Source organism: Schistocerca gregaria, unplaced genomic scaffold (assembly GCF_023897955.1).
Source record: "Schistocerca gregaria isolate iqSchGreg1 unplaced genomic scaffold, iqSchGreg1.2 ptg000378l, whole genome shotgun sequence".
In the NCBI taxonomy this organism is placed as follows: Eukaryota; Metazoa; Arthropoda; class Insecta; order Orthoptera; family Acrididae; genus Schistocerca; species Schistocerca gregaria.
Window position 1 is genome coordinate 16146601 of NW_026061824.1, and position 21963 is coordinate 16168563.

General features: G+C 41.6%; 1 non-coding gene across 1 annotated transcript; it reads right to left on the reverse strand.

Moving 5' to 3' along the window:
• Positions 1-11328: 11328 nt before the first annotated feature.
• Positions 11329-11403, reverse strand: Trnat-ugu (transfer RNA threonine (anticodon UGU)). Its single transcript has one exon. It is a non-coding gene; the product is annotated as a tRNA-Thr (tRNA).
• Positions 11404-21963: the final 10560 nt, after the last annotated feature.

A 21963-nucleotide genomic window follows, 5' to 3' on the forward strand; every position in this document is an offset into this window, starting at 1 on the left:
AAAGATAAAAATACAATCACTACTCGTTTCTTCAACGACAATTTAAGCTGTGTTCTGTGGTTCCTCCCAGAGTTCATCACGATATATTCCGAAAAAAATCATAGTTAACGAACATTATAAATTGCTCTAGAAACGAAGGCAATCGCAGTTAACATTTAATAAGGCCACTGGTATCCTTCGAAATGCAACTAATCAACGTCATGCAGAACGTCGTGGGTCACAGCGGATGGGTGGAATCGAAATATGACATTTACCCACGATCGCTTCTTTTTGTCAATTTGTGCCATTAATTTCTCTGCTCCCTAATCTGATTTCGTATCTCCCCATCAGCTATTCGATCAAAACTTTTTTAGCATTCTTCTACACCACCACATTTCGGAAGTTTCTAGTCGTCTCCTGTTTGGGGAACCAGGCATGTTAACTACTGATTCGCAATATATTTATTCCGAAAGGCAAAAGGAACCCCGAAAACAATGAAAATAATTTTGTTTATTGGTGATTGTACCAGTTTTATTTACACTTAGTGTGAATATGAAAGTATTTTAGTCCAAATCCGTATTTGAAGGTTCTAAATGTCGGTTTAAATGGCAGCTTGCTATGTAAGACATGCCCACTTGTTTCTCTGTGCCATCTCTTCTTTGAGATGATAAGCCTAGGGACATTTTACCCGTAGCTTTGAGCTTTCACCTATTGAATACATTTTTTCTTGTCTCGTAGTCAGTTGTTTGCTAGAGTAATAACGTTTCTGAACAAAACAAATGCCAAGATCTACCCACAAAGTTTTCGAGAGAAGTTCTAGAAGACTTGCAAGAAATAAAAAAGTAAATATCATGAAACAAATGTTATGTTTATGTACAGCATGCGTACTATTGGAAAGTGAAAGAAACTATGAATTTAAATGAGTGCATGTACGACGGTAAGTGCAATACAACTTTAAATTTTCCGTAACTTTTCTAACTAAATGTACCTTTCCTCTCAAACCATTTATCCCAGAACCATGGAATTCTAACGGTCAGTTTTCTTACTCGAGGGCATGAAGAGTCGAGGGATATGAAAGGGAAGCAGTGGTTGGGAAGAGAGTGAGACAGGGTTGTAGCCTATCCCCGATTTTATTCAATCTGTTTGCTGAGCAAGCAGTAAAGGAAACAAAAGAAAACTTCGGAGTAGGAATTAAAAACCATGGAGAAATTGTATTATAATGAACACTATGGTCTTTTAATTTTTGAAATTTGCCCGCAAAACCTGTCTTTCAAAACTTTTCTAAAAATTTCACTATTAATATATTATTCATGAAAAATTGTCAGCTTGTTGGAAAATAGTGGAAATGCATGTAAGAAATGTTTTGTGTTTTACCGTTAATATAACACAACTTAGGATAAGGGTCATATAAATAGATCAGTTAACTGGTGGAGATGGAAGATACGTTCTCCCCGTGAATATTGTGTTTAAAAACAAATGAATATTTTCAAATCAACAGCTCATTTCATGAAGTCATAACTAGAAGTGAATAATCTCCACAAAAATTGGTAAGTTAATTACTTTGGTGCAAGAAAGTCTCCATCATTAAGGAGAACGATGTTTTCAATAACTTGCCGGCAGCCATAAAAAGCTTTACTACTGACAGATTTCAGTTTACGAGGAGCCTAAAGGATTTCTTGCTAACCATCTCTTCCGACACCATTAATGAATTGAATTACTTAGTAGAACAAGCGCGCGCGCGCGATTGAGTGTGTGTGTGTGTGTGTGTGTGTGTGTGTGTGTGTGTGTGTGTGTGTGTGTGTGTGAGAGAGAGAGAGAGAGAGAGAGAGAGAGAGAGAGAGAGAGAGAGAGAGAGAGAGAGAGAGAGAGGGGGGGGGGGGTCAAATAATACGTGTACTATCAGAAGTGTGACAAAATTTTCATTCCTCGTTCATGATCAGTCCATTTGCGGTCTGTGGATAATAAATTAGCATATTATTTTCCCATTGAGTATCTCCCCATTATGGATCAATTTCAATGGAAAGTACATATAATCTAACCCTCTTGTCTGCCCCACTTCTGTTGAAGGTTACACATGAGACAAATACCTTGTTGTTGTTGTTGTTGTTGTTGTTGTTGTTGTTGTCTTCAGTCCACAAACTGGTTTGATGTAGCTCTCCATGCTACTGTATCGTGTGGAAGCTTCATCTCCCAGTACCAACTGCAACCTACATCCTTGTGAATCTGCTTAGTGTATTCATCTCCTGGTCTCCCTCCTCGATTTTTACCCTTCACGTTGCCCTCCAATATTAAATTGGTGATTCCTTAATGTCTCAGAACGTGTCCTACCATCCGACCCCATCTTCTAGTCAAGTTGTGCCACAAAGTTCTCTTCTCCAGTATCCTATTCAATACCTCCACATTAGTTATGTGATCTACCCATCTAATCTTCAGCATTCTTCTGTAGCACCACATTTCGAAAGCTTCTATTCTCTTCTTGTTCAAACTATTTATTGTCCATTATTCACTTCCATACGTGGCTACACTCCATACAAATACTCGGAGAAAAGACTTCCTGATACCTAAAGCTATACTCGATGTTAACAAATTTTTCTTCTTTAGAAACACTTTTCTTACCATTGACAGTCGACATTTTAAATCACTCCTAATGCGTACTCCCAGATAATTTATGGAATTAACTGCTTCCAGTTGCTGACCTGCTATTTTGTAGCTAAATGATAAGGGACCTATCGTTCTATGTATTCGCATCACATTACACTTGTCTACATTGAGATTCAATTGCCATTCCGTGCACCATGCGTAAATTCGCTGCAGATCCTCCTGCATATCAGTACAATTTTCCATTATTGCAACCTCTCGATACACCACAGCATCATCTGCAAAAAGCCTCAGAGACTTTCCGATGTCACTCACCAGGTCATTTATGAATATTGTGAATAGCAACGGCCCTATGACACTCCCGTGCGGCACACCTGAAATCACTCTTACTTCGGAAGACTTCTCTCCATTGAGAATGACATGCTGCGTTCTGTTATCTAGGAACTCCTCGATCCAAGCACACAACTGATCTGATAGTCCGTATGCTCTTACTTTGTTCATTAAACGATTGTGGGGAACTGTATCGAAAGCCTTGCGGAAGTCAAGAAACACGGCATCTACCTGTGAACCCGTGTCTAAGACCCTCTGAGTCTCGTGGACGAATAGCGCGAGCTGGGTTTCACACGGCCGTCTTTTTCGAAACCCATGCTGATTCCTACAGAGTAGATTTCTAGTCTCCAGAAAAGTCATTATACTCGAACATAATACGTGTTCCAAAATTCTACAACTAATCGACGTTAGAGATATAGGTCTATAGTTCTGCACATCTGTTCGACGTCCCTTATTGAAAACGGGGATGACCTGTGCCCTTTTCCAATCCTTTGGAACGCTTCGCTATTCTAGAGACCTACGGTACACCGCTGCAAGAAGGGGGGCAAGTTCCTTCGCGTACACTGTGTAAAACCGAACTGGTATCCCATCAGGACCAGCGGCCTTTCCTCTTTTGAGCGGTTTTAATTGTTTCTCTATTCCTCTGTCGTCTATTTCGATATCTACCATTTTGTCAACTATGCGACTTCAAGAGAAGGAAGCACAGTGCAGTCTTCCTCTGTGAAACAGCTTTGGAAGAAGACATTTAGTATTTCGGCTTTTAGTCTGTCATCCTCTGTTTCAGTAGCATTTTGGCCACAGAGTGTCTGGACATTTTGTTTTGATCCACCTACCGCTTTGACATAGGACCAAAATTTCTTACGATTTTCTGCCAATTCAGTACACAGAACTTTACTTTCTAATTCACTGAAAGCCTCTCGCATAGCCCTCCTCCTCACACTACATTTCGCTTCGCGTAATTTTTGTTTGTCTGCAAGGCTTTGGCTATGTTTATGTTTGCTGTGAAGTTCCCTTTGCTTCCGCAGCAGTTTTCTAACTCGGTTCTTGTACCACGGTGGCTCTTTTCCATTTCTTACGATCTTGCTTGGCACATACTCATCTAACGCATATTGTACGATGGTTTTGAACTTTGTCCACTGATCCTCAACACTATCTGTACTTGAGACAAAACTTTTGTGTTGAGCCGTCAGGTACTCTGTAATCTGCTTTTTGTCACTTTTGCTAAACAGAAAAATCTTATTACCTTTTTTAATATTTCTATTTACGGCTGAAATCGTCGTTGCAGTAACCGCTTTATGATCGCTGATTCCCTGTTCTGCATTAACTGATTCAAATAGTTCGGGTCTGTTTGTCACCAGAACGTCTAATATATTATCGCCACGAGTCGGTTCTCTGTTTAACTGCTCAAGGTAGTTTTCAGATAAAGCACTTAAAAATATTTCACTAGATTCTTTGTCCCTGCCACCCGTTATGAACGTTTGAGTCTCCCAGTCTATATCCAGCAAATTAAAATCTCCACCCAGAACTATAACATGGTGGGGAAATCTACTCGAAATATTTTCCAAATTATTCTTCTGGTGCTGAGCCACAACAGCTGCTGAGCCTGGGGGCCTATAGAGACATCCAATTACCATGTCTGAGCCTGCTTTAACCGTGACCTTCACCCAAATCATTTCACAATTAGAATCTCCGTCAATTTCCTTCGATACTATTGCACTTCTTATCGCTATAAACACGCCTCCCCGTTTACTGTCCAGCCTTTCTCTGCGATATACATTCTAATCGGAGTTTAGGATTTCATTACTGTTTACATGTGGTTTCAGCCAACTTTCTGTCCCTAGTACTATATGGGCGTGGTGACCGTTTATTAATGAGAGCAGTTCTGGGACCTTTCTATAGACGCTCCTGCAGTTTACTATTAGCACATTAATATTGTTATTCCCTGTCGCATTTTGCCTACTCCTGCCTTGCCGCGTCTCAGGAGGCGTCTTGTCGGGCCTAGGGAGGGAATTCTCTAACCTAATAAAAAGCCCATGTGCACTCCACAAGTACTCCGCTACCCTCGTAGCCGCTTCCGGCGTGTAGTGCACGGCTGACCTATTCAGGGGGACCATACATTTCTCCACCCCATTGCGGAGGTCGAGAAATTTGCACCCCAGCTCTCCGAAGAATCGTCTGAGCCTCTGGTTTAAGCCTTCCACTCGGATCCAAACCAGAGGACCGCGATCGGTTCTGGGAACGATACTACAAATAGTTAGCTCTGATTCCACCCCGCGAGCGAGGCTTTCCGCCTTCACCAACTCCGCCAACCGCCTGTACGAACTGAGGATGACCTCTGAACCCAGACGGCAGGAGTCATTGGTGCCGACATCAGCAACAATTTGCAGTCGGGTGCACCCAGTGCTCTCTATCGCCGCCGGTAGGGCCCCCTCCACATCTCGGATGAGACCCCCCGGCAAGCACACAGAGTGAACACTGGCCTTCTTCCCCGACCTTTCCGCTATTTCCCTAAGGGGCTCCATCACCAGCCTAACGTTGGAGCTCCCAATAACTAATAAACCCCTCCCCCCGTGTGTCTGCTCGGACCTTGCTGAAGGAGCAGCCACATGTCCATTCACAGGCAGAGCGGGCGATGCCACACGGCCAGCCTCCACATTGACCCTCCGCCTCGTGCGCCGCGAACGCCGCTGAACCCGCCACTCCCCTTGGGGAGAGGGTGGCCAGCCGCGCCCGGTACCCGCGAAGATGTCTCGACAGCAGGGACAGTGGGTGAAGCATCTAACACCTGGGGTGCACCATGCGACGCACTAGACTCTCACTGCCGCTACACTCCGAGGCAGCAAAAGCAAAAACACACGGAAGAAGAAGTGACAAGTAAGAAAAATACAGTTAATACTTAAATTAAGGTAGCTCGCTGCACAGCAGACGTGAAGCAGACGGCGGTTAGGGCGACACATGAACTTACAACATAAAAGTAATAACAGATAAAAATACATGTTCATGAACCTGAGAGAAAATCAGTCCATAAGTTTAAGCAAACGCTATCAGCAGTACAATGAGAATCAGCTTAATTTTTCAATTAACTCCTCGACAGAATAGAAGGAGTGACCCATGAGGAAACACTCCAGTTTCGATTTGAAAGCGCGTGGATTACTGCTAAGATTTTTGAATTCGAGTGGCAGCTTATTGAAAATGGATGCAGCAGTATACTGCACACATTTTTGCACAAGAGTTAAGGAAGTCCGATCCAAATGGAGGTTTGATTTCTCCCGAGTATTAACCGAGTGAAAGCTGCTTATTGTTGGAAATAAACTAATATTGGTAACAAGAAACGACAATAAGGAATATACATATTGAGAGGCCAATGTCAAAATACCCAGACTCCCTGAACAGAGGTCGACAAGAGGTTCGTGAACTCACACCACTTTTTGCCCGAACCTCTCGTTTCTGAGCCAAAAATATCCTTCTAGAATGGGAAGAGTTACCCAAAAACATAATACCATACGACATAAGTGAATGGAAATAAGCAAAGTAGACTAATTTACTTGGCGAAGTATCACTCACTTTCGGTACCGTTCGAATAGTGAAAATGGCAGTATTAAGTCTTTGAACAAGATCCTGAACGTGGGCTTTCCACAACACCTTACTATTTATTTGAACACCTAGGAATTTGAACCGTTCAGTTTCACTAATCATATGCCTTTGCTGTGATATTAAAACGTCAGGTTTTGTTGAATTGTGTGTTAGAAACTGTAAAACCTGAATCTTACTGTGATTTAACGTTAGTTTATTTTCTACAAGCCATGGACTGAGGTCATGTACTGCACTACTTGAAACGGAGTCAATGTTGCACACAACATCCTTTACTACCAAGCTAGTGTCATCAGCAAACAAAAATATTTTAGAGTTACCCGTAATACTTGAGGGCATATCATTTATATAAATAAGCAACTATAGCGGCCCCAACACTGATCCCTGAGGAACCCCCTCCCCCTTGACAGTACACCACTCAGATCCCCCATCACACTGTATTACGTTCCCCCATTCCTGTAGATCGTTCCCTAATGCTCTTCCTGAAACACTGTACAACTTCTGATTCTGTCAGTTCTTTCAGGTCCCATCTCCTTAAATTCCCACCTTTTTCCAGTTTCTTCAGTTCATAATCAATATATTGTGATCAGAGTTCACATTTGCCCCTGGAAATGTCATACAATTTAAAATATGGTTCCTAAATCTCTGTCTTACCATTATATAATCTATATGAAATATTGCAGTATCTCCAGGTCTCTTCCACGTATGCAACCTTCTTTCATGATTTTTGAACCTAGTGTTAGTTATGATTAAGTTATGCTCTGGGCAAAAGCCTACCAGGCGGCTTCCTCTTTAATTTTTTACCCCCATTCCATATTCACCTACTACGTTTCCTTTTCTTCCATTTCCTACTGTCGAATTCCAGTCACCCATTAATATTAAATTTTCATCTACCATCACTATCTGAATGATTTCTTTTATCTCATCACACATTCCATCAATTTCATCATCATCTGAGGACTACTTTTACGACTTTGGTAGGCCTGGGATTCGTGGCTATCTTGGCCACAACAATGCGTTCACTATGCTGTATGTAGTAGCTTACCCGCATTCCTATTTTTATTAATTATTAGACCTACTCATGCATTAGCTTCATATTAGCCTTCCTAATACTTAAATCTATATCCGATGTTAACAATGACGCCGGTGGATGGACTATCACGAAATTACTGACCGTCGAGAATGTCACAAATATAACCGACAAGCTAATGGGCCCTTCACAGGAAAAGGTTTTTTGCCAGAAAACGGGGAAAACTGAAACCCAGCAAATGAGTAAAAAAGTGTATATTCACTAACAAAAAAAATAGTGTACGCACACAACTTACACAACAATAGTCTGGGATTACTCTATTACGTAATACAGTTTTTGTGATTGTATCTTGCAGCTTTAGTTATTTTTAATTAAAAGAGGCTTTAAAAGGACAGAAAGAACGTGTTGGACTACGCTAGAGATCGTTCTGTTAGCACAGTCTTTACTTTGTAATCACTTTCGTTGACTTCGGCAACTCTCAACAGAAATCTCCAACCTAACCGAGATCATGACAAGAGAATGGGCTACATCACACTGGAAGTAAATGTATATAGGTAAGGATCCCCATGACCTGTATACGTCTGTTATAAAAAATCTCCAAGCCACTCTCCTCAAATAGACCGCAATCTTCTCTTGACCTTCAACTGTTACTATTTCAGAATTGAAAACCAGATTCAAAGAAAATTTGGCTACAAGGCACAAAACTAGAAAAATAAAAATAATAAAAGTGAGAACGTGAAACATGTTAGCAATAACCATAAACAGGAGATTTTACAGAAAATAAAATTGAGAATGGAAATTATTAATATTATCGACCGTTTAGGAACTCTAGGCTACGAAAGGGATGAAAACACATATCGAATAAGTGGTGGAAGAGTTAGTGTGTTTTAAGATTAAATCCAAACAAGAATTAGAGAAAAACATATCGACGCAAGGCCTCTATTACGAAAAATTGCTAAATCTCGAGACAAATTGTGTCCTTCTGTATTTGATAAAATGTTTTGGCCCCTAGTACGGATGAAACAGTATCTGCAATATCAACAGGAACTTCGGATATGTGTTTCATATTTCATCCAAGCCTGCAGTCTATAAATATTTAAACAAAATACTATAACAAAATACCACTACAGGGGAATTACTTACGGAGTAGTTCTTGGTAAAGAAACACAGGACACAATTACGTATGTGGGCTTAATACGAACTACAACTGTGTTTATAAATCGCTATAGTTGCCTTGGACTAACGACGAGCGAATATCAATATAACCTGTACGCTTTTCAAAGCTGTTATCCATGAAAAAGCTAAACCACGTATCGCGAACAAAATACTATTTAACACCGAAACAATGATATTAGCTGACAATGGGCACAGACTTTAGTCAATGGGCACTGTTGAAAATTTGTGCCAGACCAGGATTAGCACCCGAGTCCCCTGGTTACTAGGGAGAGGCAATGATCACTGTGTCCGAATTACACAGTGGTCAACAGAATATCACGAACTGCCCGAGCATGCCGTTCGTTAGATCCAAATTCTCAATTTCTCCATAGACTGCTAATGCACTGCTCCTTGAACATAATCCTCCTCCCCTTAATTATACAGTACATGGCCAAAAAAACAGACACCGAATATATGCAAACTTGGCCTTACGAACATTGCAGACGTCGTCTATGTAACACACGTGAAACTTCAAAGAATTTACCAATTCGTTGCATTGTTTACTATAGACCACAAATCAAGTAACGTAAAAAAAGCACTGCGTCTATTATCATGATTCAGAGTTAAAAAAAACTAATAAGTCGCCTACATATTACAGTTGCTGCCGAAAGAGGGGAACCATTCTTTCCCATAAAAGGAAATATAGTTAAAATTACGCTTCTATTTCGGTTAGTTTCGGCGGTTACTAAAATTTGCAGTGAAAGTTACATAGTGGACTCTACCATCCCCCCACCAGAAACGTAGTTATCGTGGCTGTTGTGAGACTTTTGTACACAGCTAGAGAAAGAATGTTGAATGTGGCGCGGACAGAAACACTAGGCTACGCTACAGGGCAATCTGCTCGCACAACGTTTAGTCGGCATTCATAATCGTTGGCGTAAACAACTCTCAATCAAATTACCACCTTCCAACCTAACTTAGATCTCGGGCTACACTACCAATCGGCCTGTCATCACAACCAAATATTCATTGAGTGGGGGTGGGGGGATTTCCTGTATCTCTAGGAAAAACTGTCAGTTTTGTCAGACTCAACAGCAAGATTTACCAATGGTAAACACTTTTTAGACGGCTCGTAATTTTAGAATAGTCCTCTTCGTCTTACTTGGCATAAATTGTTCGCTGGCGTCCCAGCAGCTAGCTCCCTCAGTGTCTGCTTCTGCCATCGCACCACGCCAGTCTGCTGTTGTCCTAGCAGACCGAACGCACCGCACATCCGACACCTTCGGAACCACTCACTGGCCAGTTAGCAACTGAGCGGAACACTGTTTACATCGTGAAAGGAAAACTATGCAAAGATGTACACTTAAATGGCACGACTGAGTAGCACACACACAGTAATATCTGAGGAATGTCCTTCGACACGCGCAGAACGAAAGTCTTCTCGCGAACGTACAGCGTCTCTGAAAAAAAATCTAGTGACTATATTCCGGCGTTACGGCCAGGTTCTCATACAAATGAGCAAAAAAGGGTAAATTTGAAATTTTTTTTGAGACAATGAAAATACATTCGAACGATCTGTTTGGGAATTACGAGTGACAATACTATGAGCTTAATTTTAGATTTTCAATAAAAAAATGGCGCCCGTAATTATGATTTGATCAAGGGCTTGCGAGACTGGAGTACGCAGAGTGCGTGCAGTGTGGCACCTCAGATGTTACCTGAATTCAAAAATGGGTAACATCAGTTGATACTACATTATTTCTCTGAACTTGAAAATGGATAACATCAGTCGATAATACATAAAATTAATGGGAGCGCATACCTAACCGCAATGAAACAACCTTAAATTTAACGATACAGTGCTAATTCGAACTTTGAGTTCGATTTTGAGGGGTTTGTTTCACTCCTTATGCCTACACAAAAATTAGTTAATATTAACAAATGTCATATTATAGCTATAAGTTCCTAAGAAAAGTGTTTACTTTTAGGGGTCATAGGTAGAAGTTAAGAGATCGAACCACTTTTAATTTATGCTGCATGCCGTTCTGAGAAAATCGTTACTCGAAAAAAAAAAGTGTTCAAAGTTTAGGGAAAACATTTGGTTATATTATTACTTCGATTTGCATGAACTGAGTGTTACACATATATTCTTAATGTCGCTAAAAACGAATCTGAAGTCAGATTTTCAATATTCAAAACAGCTAATCCAATACGGAGGGCAAACGATTATGTTTTGACCAATTTTTACCAAAAATGTATTTTCGTTATTTACGTTTAGTCTGCAATTCAAGGAGTATTTATCAGCCCTTCCTCTACCTCTGATTGTTCCTAGACAGCAACTTCCTGTTCTTCTTGGCAGGAAAAGCCGATCTGTCTAAGCTGGATATGCAGCACTCGGCAGCCTGCACTTGATATTCGTCCGTATTTTCGGTGAGTATGTTTGCATGCATTCTGCAGTATGAATCCTTTTGAGCACGTGCGACACGGGACGAGTTATCATCTACATCTATATGGATACCCTGCAAAACACATTTAAGTGCCTGGCAAAGGGTTCATCGAATCACCTACACAACTGATAATTAATTGAAACCCTCAGCTGCCGACAGGTGTTGTTGATATACTTCGATGGGGACAGCTGAAAAGTGTGCCGCTACTGGGACTCGAACCCAGGATCTCCTGCTTACAAGGCAGACGCTCAATCCATCTGAGCTATCGAGGGCACAAATGAACAGCACGACTGCAGGAATTTATCCCTCGCACGCTTCCCGTGAGACTCACACCCCGAACCGCCCACAATCCGATTACGTAATGTACTTAATAGGTATTTGTCCATCCACTCATTACTGGCTCACACTAAGGTGACGATTCCAGTAAGATTTCCGGTAGCCTGTGCGCATTCGCACAGACGAAGGTCAATGGCTGGGTGACGTTTAACCATAGATATGAAGATAGTAACTGTTCTAGAAAGAACAGGCGCCACTGACGACCGTGCAGCTCTTCTAGAATACATGATAGACCGGCCGATGTGGCCGAGCGGTTGTAGGCACTTCAGTCGGGAGCCACGCGACCGCTACGGTCGCAGGTTCAAATCCTGCCTCGAGCATGGATGTGTGTGATGTCCTTAATTTAGTTACGTTTAAGTCGTTCTAAGTTCTAGGCAACTGATGACCTCAGATGTTAAGTCCCAAAGTGCTCAGAGCCATTTGAACCATCAGTCCGTATGTTTGCACACTACTTACAGTAACTTATGCTAAGGACAACACACACACAACCATGCCCGAGGGAGGACTCGAACCTCCAACGGGGGGAGCCGCGCGAACCGTGACAAGGCGTTGGACACATGGCGGGTACCCCGCGCGGCTCATGGCAGCCGTGACACTGCTTCAAACAATGGACTGTAGAAACTTTTGTAAAGCACGGATTAAAAAAAAAAACAACCTTTCCGTTCCAGGAGTCTAGACAAGTACACCTTTAAAAAATGCAACTACAAAGAAATTGAATTTTCGAACGGGGCAGGGCTTAAAACTTTGAAGAGTTAAATTTTAATGGCCGTTCTCTTGTATGCAAATAGTTTCACAGTAGAAATTTCTCTAGTTTTATTTATTTATTTACTTTTTGCTGTAGGTAAATAAGGATAGGATTCTGAGAAGGGGGAAAGGGGGGGGGGGGAGGAATCTCGCCTCTCCCACCTTGGAATTCTCAGTACAGAATTTTTATTCATTACGAGATTCTCAGCCACTTGCAGAAGTGATTTCGCGTGATTCTGCAAAACTTTTCCTTTAGCCAATCGTAGCAACTATAGGATTCCGTTCCTGCTGCATGACATGTCTCGGAACTTAAACTGACCAACTTATTTGCATAAAGAGCTAGCTTATCATCCGCTTCTTTACTTACTTAGACCGTTCATGGTCTGCAAAGCATTTTTTCTTTAATCGTTTTTTTTATGTCTTTTATAAACTGCAACACTTTCTAAACTTTTCTAAACTTAACGCCGTTGAAGCATGGTCTTTTGCTGAATGACCAAAAAGCAATGCTGACAGCTGGGGTCCAAGGTTTTTGTTAATCAAGCCGTTTGTATTCTTGTTTGTATAACGCACATTTCTTTATATCTAATTGAGAAGTGAAATACCGGTTTTCGTAGATGCAGATTTAAAATATTTTAATATAACGCAATAAATATTTCATTAAAATTTTCATCCCCTTATGCTCGAAGTTAAAAACCAGTGAAACACGTAGTTTTTAAAAATTGTAACAGATTAGCCGAATACGAATTGTCAGATATGCTTTCATAATGCTTTCATAATGAACCATTTTCAGAAACGTGGAGCCTGATCTGGGGGTGAATTTCCTTCTCTCCGAGACACCCGGCTTCTTCTTCGACTTAGCCGGCAAACAGGCCGAGGACGCCGGGTGGGGACCGAATATGCAGCAGTTTGTGGATGGCGACGTCGTCACTAGCTGTTGCCTTCGTGCGGGCCTCTTGTGTAAAGGGGGAGCCAACCGTGGCCAAGTGAAGGTCTGTATTCCACAGGAACGAGTTAGCATGGCACTCAGATATTTCCACGAGTCGGCGGACGGGGGTCATTTGGGGTTCTTCAAGACCTTGAACCGAGTTCAGGAATACATGTTTTGGCCCAACCTATATCGCGATGGCAGGCGATTTGTTGGCAACTGTGTCCAGTGTAAGCGTGGTAAGCCCGATGTTGGGCTGCACAGAGAACTACTACAGTCGCTTAGGGAGCAGTGTCCTCTGGACCGCGACTCAAAGATCGAAACAACGATCGACGGAAACTGGCGCCAGAAACGCACCAGCTCACTCTATTTCATCCCCTTAGGGGTTGAACTTCCAAAAACACCGAAACACGTATTTTCTTATTTGTAGCCTTGAAGTCAAATACCAATTTTCGTAGATGTAGCCTTAAAAATACTTTCATAGTTCTTCCATAATTATTTATCTCAAAATAAAATGTTCATCCACTATTTCACCTCATAGAGGTTAAATTCCCAAAGATACTGGAACACATATTTCTTTATTTCTGACCTAGAAACCAGATACAAATGTTCGTATGCCTAGCTTCAAAATTACCTTAATAGCTACATGATTCAGAAATCCTTTCATGTCCTGCGTCTCCCCCTTAGAGGTGGAATTTTGAAATATGCAGTATAAGCGGTATAAGATCAACACTCTTTCCAAATCTCAAGGTTTATTTTCCTTGGCGGTCTGGACTGTGTGAGTTTCATAGTAATAGTCCTCCACACACACACACACACACACACACACACACACACACACACACACACACCACTACCAATGCCACCACCACCTCCTGGGGAAATTTCTGCAGACGCCCTTGTTCCACTGCAGTCATATTTTGCCGACGACCTACATTTAGCAGCGTGGGAGGGATAGTGTCGTGCAACAGACAGTATACTCAGTAGACAACGAACTGTTCGTTGTGAAATCAGCGACATATTAACCGAGACTGACACAGAAGGTGCTGAAGGTGAAGCACACTAGACTCGTGTCTACCACGGCTTCAAATAGTATCGATTTACTATGAACGGAAGTTCCGAAAAGTGAGCAAGTAATTTTACAGTAAATTCAGTACCGATGGTGAGGATATACAACGAAAAACATTTTTATAAAATTTCAGAAATAATGAAATATTCCACTCAAGTCGCTTGACAGAAAACGCAATGGATATGCTTGCACTTAAGACGGAAGGCCCTACGTGCTTACGCAGGCTTACGACAGATCGCAAAATTCGGCAGTAGGCGTAAGCCAACCTCTTGTGCTGCCATCTGTTATTGATGCCAGGCATCAAGGTCTCAGTAATACGACCATCCACTGGAGAGTAGTTTGCTTTGTAAGCACTCCGTCTTCAGGCCACGAGTGACCTACTGGGACAGCACCATCCGACCGCCGTGTCATCATCCGTGGAGGATGCGAACAGGAGGGGCGGGGGTCAGCACACTGCTCTCCCGGTCGTTATGTTGGTATTTTTTGACCGGAGCCGCTACTATTGGGTCGAGTAGCTCCTCGATTGGCATCATGAGGCTGAGTGCACCCCGAGAAATGGCAAGAGCGCATGGCGGCCTGGATGATCACCCATCCAAGTGCCTTCAACGCCCGACAACGCACTTAACTTCGGTGATCCCACGTGAACCGATGCAACCTCCGCGGCAAGGCCGTTGCCGCAGATATTTTACAGTAGTTGCTTACGTTTCATAATTATCTAGTTTACGGGGAAAATGTAAAAAAGGCGATTGTCACCGAAGCTACAACTAATCTGAATTTCTGGTTAGTTATCAAGTGGTCTTGTGTGCGAGCCTGAATTTTTCATCCTTTGCGGTGGGAATGATTCAAACCCGTCATGTTCTTCTTATGAAGTGTTCTATTTATTTTGCACACAATGATCGTTTGTAGTTGTCTTGAGTTACTAGGTTGATAAATTTTTGTTTGGCGCACGTATCATAACTGAGATTTGCGCTTAATGGCTGAAGGTGAATTAGCGTAATGAGTAGTAGCGAATGTTACAGTAACATGTTTGTAAATTATTTCAGGTAAATTACGTTAGTCGTGTAATATTATCCGTATACCAGTACAGTATATGGGCCAATTACGTTAGTCATGGAATACTATCCGTATAAGACTATGTCACCATGGTGTCCCGGAATTTGCTTCAATTTTGGAATCCACGAAAGAACTGGAAATTTTCCTTTACACAGCTTTCCATATAATTTCTATTACAGTGATTCAGTCTTGCCTGTCACTCGACTTTTCCGACTGTGAAATAAATTCTATCGCTCAGGTGCTTATTACCTCTTCGTGTTTCCATTTGCCGATATTGCGCATAAACACATATCTCAAAGTTGCTATGGACATTGATGGAGCGACACACTTTTCTATGGCGACACTGCAGTTTATAGATAGAAAAACCGATCAGTTAAAACGACATGGGTATTTTAGTTCTGAATAACCGATGTCTTTCAGTATTTGTTTGCTCTCGGTTATAACAAGTATCTTTTCATTTTTTCCTGATAACCACGTAAAAACAGATATATCAATTAGCCACAGATGTCGTAGTAAAATTTTTAGTTTTCAAATAAACCTTTTTAAAAAAAGACGAGTAATTTTTATTCGTAAGATTTCCATAGCACTGAAATACGGCGTTATTACAGAAAAAAATGGGAAAAGTTATGTATGCCACTTTAATAACGCTGCTGATAGAAACGAGCAACAAATGGATTGGTCCAACATTGCCGAGACAATACTGTGCCTGTTATACAAGCAGAGCGCGAGACTGGACACAGTTTCTCGCTGTTGTCGAACGTCAGTTGTAACATAGAATGGCACCATCTGGAAGTCTGGAAGTATTTTACGATATGCGGTACGAGTGAAGAACAAAGTTAGATCTGGTCGACTTGCGACATCATACAAGGAAAAAAGTTAAAATTTAACAAATCATTCATAGTTCTGGATAAAAGTAGAAAGTGCCTGATCTGCTGCTGTGTCTACGTAGTATGCCGTTATCTGCTTTTAGCCCTTAAAAACAGAGAAATTAAAACGAAAAAGAGAGTTCTCCTGCCGCAGTTTTCACTCTTTATCGCTGGACTATACGTAATGCCTGCATAGTGCTGTGATAACCGATTACAATATAATTTTTGAGCAGAGCTTCTAGAAACTATAATCAGTAGGATAATATTGCCAGTTTTCTGTAGTATAGAAGCACTCGCCAGCAGCGAAGATCGGACAAAGTTTTATTTGACTATTTAATTTAAAGAAATTAGAATTATATTAATACCGTCAGTTGCTCGCGGCGTTGATAAATATCAACGTGGACAAGTGAAAATGTGTGCCGCGACCGGGACTCGAACCCGGGATCTCTTGCTAAAATGACAGACGCTCTATCCATCTGAGGCACAGAGGACACAGTGTATGGTTCGACTGCAGGGACTATCTCGCGCACGCCTCCTGCGAGACTCACATTCTCACCTTGAATGTCCATACACTACAGTCGTAGAGTCCCACTCCAACACACTCATTCCTCGTGGAAGACATGTCCATATCAATATAAGTATATGGTTCTGGCAATACCAGCCATGACCTTCTTCTGTGAAGATGCACACGTATTCCCCGAACTGGATTTGGTAAGAATGTGTTCCACGAGTAATGAGTGTGTCGGTGTGGGACACTACGAATGTAGTGTGTGGACATGCAAGGTGAGAATGTGAGTCTCGCGGGAGGCGTGCGCGAGATAGTACCTGCAGTCACACTATCGTCTGTGCCCTCGGTGGCTCAGATGGGCAGAGCACCTGTCATGTAAGCAGGAGATCCCGGGTTCGAGTCCCAGACGTGCACACATTGTCACCTGTCGCCGTTGATATATATCGACACACGTGAGCAGCTGACGGTATTAATATAATTCTAATTTCGTTCTGAACGGCTGCAGGTCATCATAAGGGTATTTAATTTGACATTTTGATTCCATTTATCAAGAAACTGAGAAAGTAAAAATTGTTTAATCTTTGTTTGATTTCTACGTTTACTAGAGAAAATAATGTAAATAAAAGACTGAAAATCGGTTATTACAAGAACTGGTATTGTGACGGGCTTTAACAATTAGCTTAAAGAAGGGTTGGGAAACTGATAAGAGCCGAAAACCAGTTATTTCAGCGATAACCAACATTCCCACTGGTGTTCTGAGTGGTAAGATTGACGCACAAGGACAACAAGAACAGTTTCTCAGAAAGGTTACTGGAGCTCTGATGTTCTCAAAATGAACGGGCCAGCCATTGGCGTCTGCGAGGGTGAAGGGGAGGGGGAGGGGAGGAGGTCGGGAGGGGAGGATAGGCAAAAGGGCACTTTCACCCATCGCCCCCAACCCTCCCTGGAATCTGGAGTAAAGAGTTTTTATTCGTTACAGTATACTCTTCCAGATAAGAATTCTCCACAATACTGATAAACCTTAGCTTTGGCCAGTTGTAGCGCTTATAGAGTTAGGGTCTTGTAGCTTGATGCACCTCATAACTGACCAGCTGATTTGTACACAGAGTGCCAGTTTCAGAATCATGCACTCCAGCCCCGACGCGCCTTCCCCCCTCCCCACCACTGGAAATATTTCTGCAGACTCCAGTCTGCCACTGTGCATATATTTTGATAACATCCTGGTTTTAATAGCATCGAAGGAACAGCATTGTGCAGTAAAAGGGTAGACCTAGCACAGAACACACCATTCACAATGAAACGCATCACTTAGTAGATGGTGAAGTACTCTAAAGCTAGCCAGATAGAAACAGAACCTCCTGGCACTGCATCTAACCCAAATTCTAATCTTACACTAATCTCTTGTATGTACCTACCACGCCCTCAAAGAGCCAACGATTTACTATTATCAGAAGTTCCGAAAAATGAGGAAGAAATTGACCCACACTTTTTTGCGTTGTTTATTATTTCGATTACACCATAAAGGGAATGGACTTGTAGCCACAGGTTACACAAGCGATAGATGGTTTAAAATACATAAAAAGAGATGACAATAAGAAACGCTTTTTAAAAACACAATGATGCACGGCTTTTACGATTTTTACAGGAAAAAAATGGATGACAAAATAAAGGTTTATCAAAAATACGCTGGTAGACAATATTGGGGATTTTTTATCTTTATAGATGACTAGCGGAAAAGCTTGGTGTTGACCAGGCATTTATTTAGAGCTGTGCGTCCACGTCCGTACTATGCAGCGTCTGGCCTTGTCCTGAGTTTTTATGACGTATCTCCCGAAACATGTGTCGTACAATGATATAATTTTGTAGGTACATTCAGCGTCATATGCGGATACTGTCTGCAAAATTTATTGCGAATATAGTAGCAAAGAAGTAACAAATTTAAATGTCACGAATGCTGTGATCCCCACACACTTGTGTGTAACTAATGTACACGGGATGCTTGGCACGATCATTATGGCTACCATCACCTGTGGTCGTAATTGGACCAGCTGTGTCGACGTAGTGAAAATATAAATGTGCATAACATGGTAAACGTCCATTCTTCCCAGCCATCAGACCTGAACTACGATCAAAAATATCATAAAAAGTGGTAGGGGCAATGGCCTTGCCGCAGTGGATACACCGGTTCCCGTCAAATAACTAAAGTTTAGCACTTTCGGGCGTGGTCGGCACTTGGATGGGTGACCATATGGGCCGCTATGCGCTGTTGGCATTTTTCGGGTTGCACTCAGCCTTCCGATGCCAATTGAGGAACTACTCGTCCGAATAGTAGCGGCTCCAGTCAAAGGAAACTACCACAACGAGTGGGAGAGCCAGCTCCTCCTCCACCCTCAGTGAGAATGACGTGGCGGTCGGATGGTCCTGATTGGCCACTTGTGACCTGAACACGGAGTGCTTTTTAAAGTAGTACTCCCTACATAAAACTGACAGTCTAGGCTCAGGGACTGTCCACGGTAAATGCTGCAATGGACCTACGAATACTATTAAAATAACGGTTTGAGTTCTCTTTAATTGTCCAATCATCTGAAGTGAGTCCTTATTGCAGTACGCTGAAAAATAGATTTTATGTTAATGGCGGATAAATTTTATGTGAATGGCGGCAAATTAACTTTACCCTAATGACACACAAGGTCAATGCCGTACTATCACGTAAAGTATTCTCAGATCGAAATGTTTTGCATTACAAAATCTCCAATGTAGATTCATAATACCGCAATTATAATTCTCAAAATAATTTGGAGCTACGTTCAATGCATATTTAAATGCATCTTTCAAAACAATAACAGAATTCTCATTAGAACATCATTATCAATGGCTAGAGTATTCCTATTATTTCGTCTACCAAAAACCGCGTCTCACTATGGCTTCTTCAGTACGCTGTTTTGTTTTCCACTGTTGACAATAGAAACGATCTGGCAGATGTGACATTGTAGATGCGCAGTATACGTGTCTTAATGCAAATAAACCGTCTGGAACATTTACCCTTGAACGTCCCTAGAATGGGATTTCATGGAACGTTATTACTTTCCTGTGTCCATTTCCATCACAAAAGCTGATCGCCACGACTGGGGAAGGGGAGGAGGGGGTGGGCTGAAAGTTGGCAGCAGTGGCAGAAAAACCGAAGAAAACCTCACGTTTTCGTCATTTGTTTTCATAATGAAGTAGTGCCAATTCATCACATCGCACGCTTTTCTCTCGGAAACGGTAAAATTCATCGTCTGGATATCAATGTCGCCTGCTGAGGTATGCAGTCGCACCACTCTGTACGAAATAGGTTCTAAGCTGATGCAGTCGACAAGTAACATCGAAATATATCGTCACCTAGAAATACATCGACACCTCGAAATAAATCCACACCTCGAAATAAATCGCCACCTCGAAATAAATCGCCACCTCGAAATAAATCGCAACCCTCGAAAAATCGCAACCTCGAAATAAATCGACACCGTGAAATAAATCGAAACCTCGAAATAAATCGACACCTCCAAACAAACGCTACACCGAAATGAGTCGATATCCCGAAGTATATCGACATCTAGACGCATTTCGGCTTACCATATAGACCGAAATCTCGATGCTAGTCGACATATCGAGATAAATTGAGGTACAGAAATATATCGATATCTCGAAATATATTGGCACCACGTAATATAAAGATATCTCTCAAAATAGCGATATCTAGAAATTTATGGATTACTAGAGATATGGAGGTACCTTGAATTATATCGATATCTCGATAAGAATCGATATCTGTAGTACACCAATACATGGAAATATATAGACAACCTTAATTGTGTCGGTATATCAAAATAAATCGATATCTCGATATAATCGGATACTCTAAATCAATCGATATCTCGAAATAAATAGACTCCTCAATATAGGTAGATATCTCGAAATAAATCGATATCATGATTTAATGTGCGCATCTATGTAAGTCGATATATCGAATTGAATCGATAATGGGAAAAGTATGGACGTCTCAAAATAAATCTGTACCCCTAAGAAAACGATTATCGAAATAAATAGATATAACGAAATATATCGCTATCTTGATAAATACCATTATCTAGTGGTCGGATAAATGTTTCAAGATGACATGACATAACAGTATAGTCTACATACATGAAAATACTTTGGATTTTCAATATATCGATAGATTTCTAGACCTCGGGAAAAAAAATCTTTGATCCGACCTCGGGGCAAAAACGCAGACCTCGGGAAAAAACGTCGACCTCGGGGAAAAACGCCGACCTTAGGGCAAAAACGCCGACCTCGGGGAAAAACGCCGCCCTCGGGGCAAAAACGCCGACCTCGGGGAAAAACGCCGACCTTGGGAAAAACGACGACATCGTGGAAAAACGCCGACCTTGGGGAAAAACGACGACATCGTGGAAAAACATCGACATCGGGGAAAAACGCCGCTGTTGGGAAAAAACGCCGACCTCGGGGAAAACCGCCCACCTCGGGGAAAAACGCCGACCTCGGGGAAAAACGCCGACCTTGGGAAAAACGACGACCTCGGGAAAAACGACGACCTTCGGAAAACTGCTGACCTCAGGAAAAATCCAGTTCCATTAATTTACATAGACAATAATGTTAGTTACCATTAGGTTCTCAAAATGCAATCAAATTCCTGGTATTTATCACCTCACACAAAAAGTGGTCATGACAGAAAAGTCTCGTTCTTTAGAAAGTTTAGAATGAGATGTTATAAATAATGCAGATAATCCATTTACAATAATCTACAAGCACTGCACAATGAGAAGAGACTGTCAACCAGAGCACTTTGAAATAGTGCACAGCCAGGAAGACAGAGGTTGCATTGCTGTTTATAATCCTCTGGTGCTTGAGATTCAGAATCCAGGATTGCCTCGAATGAGAACAGCACGAATGAATGTCCTGCACCAGTATAGAACTTACTCTGGAACTCCACAGAAAATCACAAGGCACAATTATATCACATCATTTTCAGCAAACTACAGAAGCCTCTAGTGGACATAACAACGTCGTCACCTCCTTCACTAGTGAAAGATCTTAGTAGCTATTGAGTCAAGAGTAGGTGGCCAATTAATAATTTGTTGTTCAAAGATAACTTCAGTGTATATGGGAATACTCAGTGGACATCTTTAACCATCATATTTTACTGTCTAAGATATGTCAACTTCCCAGACTATAAGTATAAGCAGAGCTTGGTCTTTACCAATCCGAGATTGTTTAGAATAGGTATCAATGGAATCAGATCCACTGGGCATTTAGAGCAACCTGCTTT